This window comes from Rattus norvegicus, chromosome 17, assembly GCF_021556685.1.
Source record: "Rattus norvegicus strain SHRSP/BbbUtx chromosome 17, alternate assembly SHRSP_T2T, whole genome shotgun sequence".
Classification (NCBI taxonomy): Eukaryota; Metazoa; Chordata; class Mammalia; order Rodentia; family Muridae; genus Rattus; species Rattus norvegicus.
The window spans coordinates 80,326,120-80,336,126 of NC_141550.1; the positions used below are offsets into that span (position 1 = coordinate 80,326,120).

The window sequence follows — 10,007 nt, forward strand, 5'->3', positions numbered from 1 at the left end:
TTTACAACCACGTGCAAGAGAAGTGTGGTGACCTCTTGGGGAGAGAAAACTGGGTGAAATCTAGCAGATCTCCTGTCCTCTGGACGCTAATCCATGAAGACCACTTGAGTAGATGGGGATAAGCCACACGTGGGAGTGGAGCCCAGTCATGTGTGGAGATGTGCGGTGAAGCCCAAGTCCAACACTATAGCAGAGGGGAGCAGGTTTTGCCCCCCGCCCCCCAGTACAGCAAGCAATTACGATGAAAGTGTGGCATGTAGACCTGAAGAGTCATGGTGTGGGGAACCCTGCTACATCAGATATAAAACCAGAGCTGGGGGCAGGGAGTGGGGGAGCAAGAGGAGGTGCCCAGTTGAAAGAGATAAGATTTGCAAAGAGAAGCGAAGTCATGGAGTCACAGGGAACGGGGCTCCACAAGATACTGATGCGGGTCCTAGGGCAGCCTAGGTTGGGTGTACCATGTTTATACACCAACTCACAGGACAGCTTGTCCCCATGGGTGCCTGAGTAACACCCGCTCTGGAAACCAAAGTGGCTCCATGAAGAGTGTTTTATATAGGTTGGAGGAAAGTCCAGGTCTTCATGTTTCACCGATTACATTAGACCACACCCTCTAATGCCACCAGGTCTCTGAATGCCCCAACTCTCCTTCCTACCACTGGTCTCTGTGTACTCGCAAATCTTAGAAGTACACTGTGAGACACTAAGCCACAAGAGGTCTTTTGAGATGTGACTCCTTCGGCAAACAGTCTCTCTCACCCATTCCTGTTGATCGTTAGGGGCTGTTAAAGTGGATGATGTCATCTGACCCTTTGCATAAACAGGGCGATGCTTCTTCTTATCTGGAACCTTGACGCCCTGTGGCCTCATTAGAAAAATAGTATGTGCTCATTCAGGAAATAGTTATCCCAGCACCCACAACGTACCAGGACTTACTAGGTGCTAAGGAATGAATAGCCTCTTGTTCTCAAAGAGTCTGTGGCAAAGTGGAAGATAAAGGCAAATCTAGCACTCCCGAGAGTCAGGCGGGGCCCCCAATGAGGGATGGGGTCACCAACCTCCCTTCAAAATTTGACCCGGAACTGTTCCTGTCTAAAAGAAATGCAGGGACAAAAATGGAGAAGGACTGAAGGAAAGGCCATCCAGTGACCATCCAGGTTCAACTTGGGATACATCCCATGGACAGGCACCAAACCCTGACACTATTACTGATGCCATGTTGTAATTGCAGACAGGAGCCTGGCATGGCTGCCCTCTGAGAGGCTCTACCAGCAGCTGACTGAGACAGATGCAGATACTTACAGCCAACCATTGGACTGAGGTTGGGGTCCCCTATGGAAGAGTTAGGGGAAGGAGTGAAGGAGCTGAAGGGGATGGCAACACCATAGGAAGAACAATATCAACCAATCTGGACTCCTGGACTCAAAGTGCATAGCTGGTCCGTGGCCCCCAGCACATATGTGTAGAGGACTGCTTTGTCTGGCCTCAGTGAGAGAGAATGTGCCTAATTATGTAGAGACTTGATGGCCTAGAGAATGGGGGATACCCGGGGATGGTGGTAGTGGAGTGGAGGTGGGGGTGGGGAAGCACCCTCTCAGAGGAAAAAGGGGTAAGGGGATGGGGTGAAGATCTTTGAGGTGGGGACCAGGAGAGGGGGCAACATTTGGAACATAAATAAAAAAAATAATTTAAAAAAGAGTTAGGCAGGGGTTGGGGATTTAGCTCAGTGGTAGAGCGCTTGCCTAGCAAGCGCAAGGCCCTGGGTTCGGTCCCCAGCTCTGAAAAAAAGAAAAAAGAAAAAAAAAAAGTTAGGCAGAGGGATTGCCAGTTCAAAGCTGGGCTGAACCACACAGCAAGACTTTGTAGTAAACAAAACAACACAGTTAGCAGAGCTCAAGCTAATACAGCAAAACTTAGGCAAGATCAGAGAGAAGGGGGCATCTTACCATGCTTCGGCTGGAGGGCAGGCATTTGGGGAAGGCTTTTGGATAAAGTGATGGCTAAGATGAACTGTAGGAGAAAATAGATACCTCAGAATGACAAAAGCAGCCACTGCAGGGACTAAGAACTCATCAAAGAGCAAAAGTCAGTGACGGTTGAGTGCTCAGTCCCAAGTGGGACATTGATATCAAACTCCACAGGCTCAAGGAGCATCATGGGAAAGTCAAGGAGCATCATGGGAAAGAAGAGATGATGTAAGAGCTAGAGCACGAGAAGTGCTATGAAATACTGTCCTTTGGACGTGACGAATAGCAGCTTTGGCGACTTATGTAAGGTCTAGCCAGAACACATTCCACCGTGGATGGGAAAAGGTTCACGCAGCCCCACTCCACAGGTGGCGGATGGCTGCCAGAGGAGAACAGGTTGCCAGTGTTCCAGAGGATTACCCTACATTCACAAGCATGCAGGCAGCATGTGGGGAGGGGTGGAATAAAGGTGGGAGAAGGGATTTGGGTTGGATATGATATGTTATATACATGTGTGACATTGTCAACAAATAAAACAAATATTCCAAAAAGTTAGGGAGGGAGGGAGGGAAGGAGGGAGGGAGAGTATATTTCAGACAGGGAAGGTTATACAGAAGTGAAGGCACACCTTGAAGCTATACCAGGTAGCTTCAGTCTCAATAACCACAGAAGCGCAGGCTTCACACTGATGAGGGAGAAGGAAATGAGGTCCGAGGAGACAGAGACAGAAAGAACCCAAGCCTTTGCGTGAAGCTGTGAAGACTGTAGTGACCAACCAATGACAGGGAGGAAGCAACAGGCAAGCTCCAGCTAGCCTTTGCAGGGAGGAGACTTTCCTTTGGAAAATTATAACTGCTTGGATTATAGCTGGAAGAGGTTGGGGTTTGAGGTTATCCTGAAATTATAGACAAGCACAAGTCTTGCTGTTGGTGTCCCTGGGTCCAGACAAAAGGAGGGAAGAGGGACTTTGATGAGAACTGTAGCAGTCAGTGTCGCAGACAAAGGGGAGGGGGAATGGAGGAAGAGAGGAGGAACCCACTACATATACATTATTCTTAACGAAGCATGCAGGAAACGATCTGCCTTAAGCCAGACACAAGAAATCACAATCAGACTCCCACTAACTCAAGCCTAGAAAGGAAGTTTGCTTAGGATGTCAAAGGAGGGATTTCATTCATCAAGAAAATAGCAAGCCATGGCCATAGAATAGCTTCCTGTCAGGCCTTATAACCTGAGTTAGAGTCTTGGAATCCATACGGTGTAAGGAGAAGCCCTGACTTTTGTATGTTGTCCTCTGACCTGCACACACACATGCACCAGCTCATGTGTGCGCACACACACACACACACACACACACACACACACACACACACACACACACACGGCCAATTACCAAAAAAGAATCAAATATAATTTAGAGAAATAAATTAAAAAGCTAAAGTAGTTGAACTTAAAAAATAATCAGAGTGGGGCCAGCAAGATGGATCAGTGGGCTAAGGGGCTTGCTGCACAAGCCTGGTGACCTGGGTTTGATCTCTACAACACATGCAGAGCGTCAACCTTACAAATTGTCCTCTGACTGCCACATAGTCCATGACACCCTCTCAGCCTCCACCCTGCTCCACACAAAATAATTAATAAAATACCTAAAATAAAAAAGAAACTTAAAAATTCTACGGATAAGTTAATCAAAGAATTAAAATCATCAAGACAGGGAAGAAACAGACAAATACATTGTAACAGGCAAGGAAAAGACAGAAAACAAAGTAAGACACAAAAGAAAAAAGATACAATGTAAGCTACAAAATACTGGAAAAGGTCCAACAAACAGATGGGTCAGAGGGGGAGAAACCAGACAACAAAGGAAAAAATAAATTAGGATGTCCAGCTTTGATAAATCATAAACTCTGCATGACCACGAAATTAATAACAAAATACACACCTAGACCTGCTATAAAGACGCGAAAGAACAGCAATGCAGAGACAGCTCAACAGCAACCGGAATGGACGGAGACTGTCTACAAAATGGCCCCGGGCTGAGAGCAGACTCGCCACAGGCCACCGCTGAACCTAGAAGAACTGGAATGCCTTGCTCTGAGGAGCCATCCCTCATCTAAAAGAAAGAGCTAACTGTGACGCTGTTTGGTGGTCATGATGAACTAGAGATTCTCAGAACAGACAGAAGAAAAGCTCATGCAGACTCCTGTGCATGTAGACTCATATATCCTAAGATGGCCTCAAATCCACCCATGGGCTCAAGGATGACCATGAGCTCCCTCTCCTCCTCTACCTCCTGAGTGCTGGGGTCCCAGGCATATACCTCTACATGCAGTTTTGTTTGGCGCTGGGGATCAAACCTGGGCCTCTGTACATGCAAGGAAAGCTCTGTGTACCAACGGAGATACATGGGAACAGACCCACATACCACATACAGAGACACAGCTAAAAATACCACTGAGGGGTTTTGGGTTTTTTGGTAGGGAGCAGGATAAAGAATACTATTAGATTGTATGAGCAGAAGGGATTTTTCAAAATTGGACATTAGGAAACATGAAGCGTTAAGGAAGAGAAATGTGGCCGCCGTCACATCCCACGTGTATATGACAAAGGCGGCGGGTGCTGTGCTTTCACAAGATCAGCAGCAGCAGCAGCTGTGCAACACACACGACTTACAAAGGACCCAGATGAGAGGGCGAGAGAACCGTGACCTGAAGGAAACATGGAAGCTCACACGAGGGAAAGCAGCAGCGGCACAGCCAACTGATGCTCAACTCGTTCCTAGTCAGGGACTGGATCACTCGAGGGTCAGCGCGCTTCGGATGACAGCTGAAAACCAACGCGAGAGACTGGTAAAAACAGGGAGAGTAGGGTTCCTTGTAGACTGCTTCTGAGGTCACCTGATAATGCCCAATGACGCTGACGACACCGTCCCCTGTCAGCCATTCCCAGTGAACCCTTTAGGAGAACTCAGATAAATTCCAGGAGGCAAAAGATGGCCGTTGTTGACGTTGGGTGGATGGATGGGAGAGAAGACTCAACCTTACTGTCCCAAAGGAAGTCTGTAGAAAGGAAAGGCTTTATTTATTGTGCTGTGGCTGGAAGTTAAGCATGAGCAGCCCAGAGTAACACTGTGAACATCTATCTGTAAAACACGGGACTTTTGGAAGTAAAACCCACGGGTAAGAGTCCACAGGGATCTGCTTACGTCAACTTGTTAAGTATAGAGAGCAGCAGCAAACGCCATGTGTGGCCCACACACGGTTGCATAGTGAAATTAAAATCAGTGATGGAAAAGATACCCCTGAACTTCAAGTTCCTTCGAGATAGTAGAGAGAGAGAAGAAGAAAGAGACACAGGGGCATTCTCTGATTTTTAAGACGTAAAGAGAGCAACTGTCCTAACTATAACACCAGTTTCAAATCTGAGGGGTAAGGCAGAAAGAAAAACAAACTCTGGCAAATACCTTCCCTATGTCCAAGATGGAGACTGTCAGTTCTACTTCTGGGACTCAATACTGTGCTGATGGGGGGACAAATGTCACACTTCAGTCTTTGAGACAGTCAGAATTTCTCCTAGGATTTTGCCACTAAAAAGTTAATTTTGACCAGACCTCAGCCAAACAATTTATAGATACTAGTCTGGAGAAGCACCAAAAGCTATCTTTAAGAGGGACATAGGCGACGGCTCCCTTTTTTCCTCTCAAGTGAATGTCAGAGGATACACAGCATCTATCTCTCCCTTCAGGGCTCCAACATTCTCAGATAAGGCTCCCCCAGAGCTCCCCAGAGTTCCTCTGCCAGAGGGTGCCCTCTTCCTCAATAATAATGTCTCTTGATTGTCTAGACTTGGAACTCGGCAAGGGCAGAACCCACGGTTCTCATTCACCGTTGGCACACGGGAGGCAAACGTGAATGTACTGTTCATGGCTCTGGTGCATTCTTATCCTGAAAGAAGGGAGGGTTTTTGTTTTAAGTTTCATTTTCATATGTACTCAAGTGTGTGCACATGGACAGAGGCAAGTAGTAGTCATCAGGCGTCCCGTTCTCCTGCTCCCAGACTTATCCCTTATTCATTTATTTAAGATTTAACTTATTTATGTATATGGGTGCTCTATCTGCGTGTACACCTGCATGCTAGAAGAGGACAGCAGATCACACTCTAGATGGCCGTGAGCCACCATGTGGTTGCTGAGGGTTGAACTCAGGACCTCTGGAAGGGCAGACAGTGCTCTTAACCACTGAGCCATCTCTCCAGCCCCTTATCCCTTATTTAAATAAAGGAGTTGGTCCTGTTGCTAGGCTGGAGATCAGCGCGCTCTAGCCATTCACCTCTCTCTGCCTTCCATTGTGCTAGGGTCACAGACACATGTGGCCATGCTCCGCTGTTTATGTGGGTGCTGGGATCAAAACTCAAAGTCCTCACTCTGGAACGCAAGTGCTCTTACCTGTTAAGCCACTAAGCCACCTTCCCTGCCCCAGGGAAGTATTTATTTACTAAATGCTACAGGTCTCAAAGTAGACAGTGGCCAGAAGCTCATTTTGGATTTGAATTAGTAGCAATAATTTAGTACAGTTCACAGACTAATGCACCCTAAAATCGAGGTTTTTAAGGCGACTTAGTAGTTTAGGCAGTCTCGAACGTAACGATAAAGGAATGTTATCTGTGTTAGATACGTGAGATTGCGGGAACCAGCCAAGCAGCCCACTCTACAGGTCAGCAGGCAAGCGCAGAAACCACACCACTCAGCTGACGGCCATTGAGTGGGACTAATATTTAAGTGGGAGGCCATTGTGAGAAGGGCCTTGGACATCTACAATGTTGATTCCCAGCCATATTTAGGCAATTCTGTAGGTTTACTACTCAGAATTGGACCAACACTTCTAAAGCATAGAATGCCACTGACTTGGACCTTTGAAGACCAGTCAAGGCGCACTCTATCACAGAAAAGGTAATGTTTCCAAACTTAAACGGAGCTCAGGAGCAAACCTGCACGCGTACAACGCTTCTTTCATTACCCTCAACCCTGTGGGGCTGTGAGGTTTAGACAATTTTGTTTAATCACAGCGATTCTCAGAGAGATCTGAGCCGAGCAGAGCCTGCGGGAGCACGACCGCATCCTCCGCCTGCCTTCACTCCGTTCTCCTACGGAGGCATCCCTGTCAGGGAGGAAGGTCTGAAGAGCGCCTATGTTGAGTTCTCAAATTAAACAAAGCTAATTTAAATTTATATCCAGTTAAGAAAGGCCCACAGCAGAGCTCATTTATAACACAGTGACTGCGAAATATGATTAACACTTTCCGCTGGCAAACTGTGGCACGGCATACCTTGGTTTAATGCGTCTGGTGTAGTTCAAGGGAACCATCTCTGCCCAGGGTTAATACCTGGGATAGTGACAAGCTTTGAGGTAATGGTAATTTACTGTTTAATCCGTTTTTCCAGCAAAGAAAAATGTTTGGAAATGACAGATTTACAGGAACGCTACTTGAAAATTACCTTGGAAATCTTCAGTGTGACTCATTTACTCTATAGGCCAGCAAGTTATGTATCAAGTGAAACAAAAACTTAAAGGTTGAGAATCATCAAAGATACAGGCAAGCGGCATGAGGTGGGAGGTGTCGCGCCGTCCCTTTCTGCCCGAGTACTGCACCACAGAACTCACCTGTGCCTGTCTGCTCTGGAGACAAATGTCTGGCAGAGAATGTAATGAGTGTTTCTCAGTTTCTACAGCTAGGGATTCTGGGTAAATGAACTTAAGAAGCTAGTCCATGGGTTACAGAATTCATGCCATCGCTAGTAAGTCTGCAGAGAGCACCTGCAGATGCTATGACCCGGTGAGAAAGTAAGAGTGCCCCTTGGTCTTCACAGCCATAATGCACAGCTGGGCGGGAGGGATGCTCAGTGGTTAAGGACAATTGCTGCTCTCACAGAGGACCTCACTTAACTTCTCGTCACCTACCATCACCTACATGGCAGCTCATAATGGTCTGTAACTCCAGTTCTGGTGGATCCAATGACCTCCTCTGATCTCCATGAGCACCACACACACACATGACGCACATCGATACGGGACAATAGAACATACACATTCAAAAGGACACTAACTGCAGCGGTGATGGACACTGGAAGAACACGCCACTGTGAGGGCCCCACTCCCAGGACAGATCAGGGGCTCCCAGCCGGTCTGTACCACAGTTCTGCACAGTGGATGTTAGGGTAGGCACCAGCTCTTCGAGGTAGGCTGCTTCTTTATTTCTTCTTTCTTTTTCTAGTTGAGTTCCGTTTGAGGACAATTTTGGGTGCACACTTTGAGGCTTACGGTCGCGTTCCCACACCTTTTCGTTTCTATCCTGTCTCTGAGCCACTGGTTCGCTATGACGAAGAGTGTTAAGTGGCACGCATAGCTCCAAATGCATATGGATGTACTAAGAAGTCTTGAGATAGAAAAGGCAGGAAGTAAGGAGTAAAGCATGACTATAGAGTCCGTTATTGGCCTGAGTAAATTTGCCTGACTTTGCCTTTCCAAGGGGATGAGAACAGACTCTCTTGCATACAGTAGAGTTTGCTTTTTTCTGCTCTCAGACAATGGCGTGTTTTCGGGGCCCTCACGGGACACAGATTTGGTTTCATAATTGGATTACCTTGATGTTTTATCAACAGGATTGACACACCATCCTCGGCCAGGATATACAATCTGCTGCTGCTACCTTCCTCTTCACATTTAAATCCCAGCTTCCAGGACTTCAGCCGCCCTTCCCAACTGGGTCTGGGGAAGCTACAATACCATCCATACCAACCTTTAAACACACCTATGTGGAGTTGTGTTTTGATTGTGTATGTGTGTCAGGGTGCGTGCTCCTCAACTGCTTAACTATTTTTTTTTTCTCGGAGCTGGGGACCGAACCCAGGGCCTTGCGCTCGCTAGGCAAGCGTTCTACCACTGAGCCAAATCCCCAACCCTTAACTATTTTTTTTTTTAAAGATTTACTTATTATATATAACGAGTACACTGTAGCTGTCTTCAGACACACCAGAAGAGGGCATCAGATCTCATTACAGATGGTTGTGAGCCACCATGTGGTTGCTGGGATTTGAACTCAGGTCCTCTAGAAGAGCAGTCAGTGCTCTTAACCACTGAGCCATCTCTCCAGCCCTTAACTATTTTTTTAAGTCAGGGTTTTGTTGTTGCTGTTGTTTTCTACTGAATCTGAAACTCGCTGTTTGACTCAACTGACTAGGCGCTGAGCCCCTGGGATTCACTAGTCTCTCAGGGTCGGGGTTACCCTTACACACCACACCAAGCTTTTACATGGTGCAGCAGGTACAAATTCTAGTTCTCATTCTTGCAAATCAAAGGCTTCCTCCACTGAGCCATCTCTCCAGCCGGTGTTTAAGAAATCACCCTTTCGAGTGAAGATAAACTGACTGTTTGGTTCTTTCCTTCTTTCCTGGGATCACTGGCTATTTGTTACATGAGCAGCACACTTCCACACATCAAGGAATTTAAAGAGGAATAGAGTGTGTACTGTCTGCCCACAGGAACTTACAGTCTTACTGGGAAGACGACACACTCAAGCTTCAAAAGGATAACCGCGGATCCTCATACATGTTTTGCCTATGAGATTATAACAGCACAGTTTTTATCCCTAAACTCCTTCAGTTTAGGCCACCTTCCACACAAACCACTAATAGCAAAGCTGCCACACCATAGAGAGGCAACAAGTATTGTGGGGATTCGGAGAAATGCAACCATTAGAGTTGGGGCATCTCAAGAAAGTCTCATGGCTGATACGATGATACTTGGGCCTGTCCAGAAAAAAAATGAGTTGGATCTCTCCAGAAAGAACTGAAAGAGAAAGCCTTAGAGAGACTATAAAATCCAAAGCTAAAACCACTAGTGTCTGAGGAATGGTGCCCGAGGTCAGCTGGCTCCCCCAGCAGAAAGCGCTGGGAAACAAATCTACAGGGAGAGAAGTCAAGCTGCAGGCAGACTGGAAAAAACGTCTAGACCGGGCTGGTCTTGATTTAGTCAGTAAACAGAAG

General features: G+C 46.8%; 1 protein-coding gene across 8 annotated transcripts in view; it reads right to left on the reverse strand.

Moving 5' to 3' along the window:
- Positions 1-10,007, reverse strand: part of Bend7 (BEN domain containing 7) — an 83,080-nt gene that overhangs the window by 20,240 nt on the left and 52,833 nt on the right.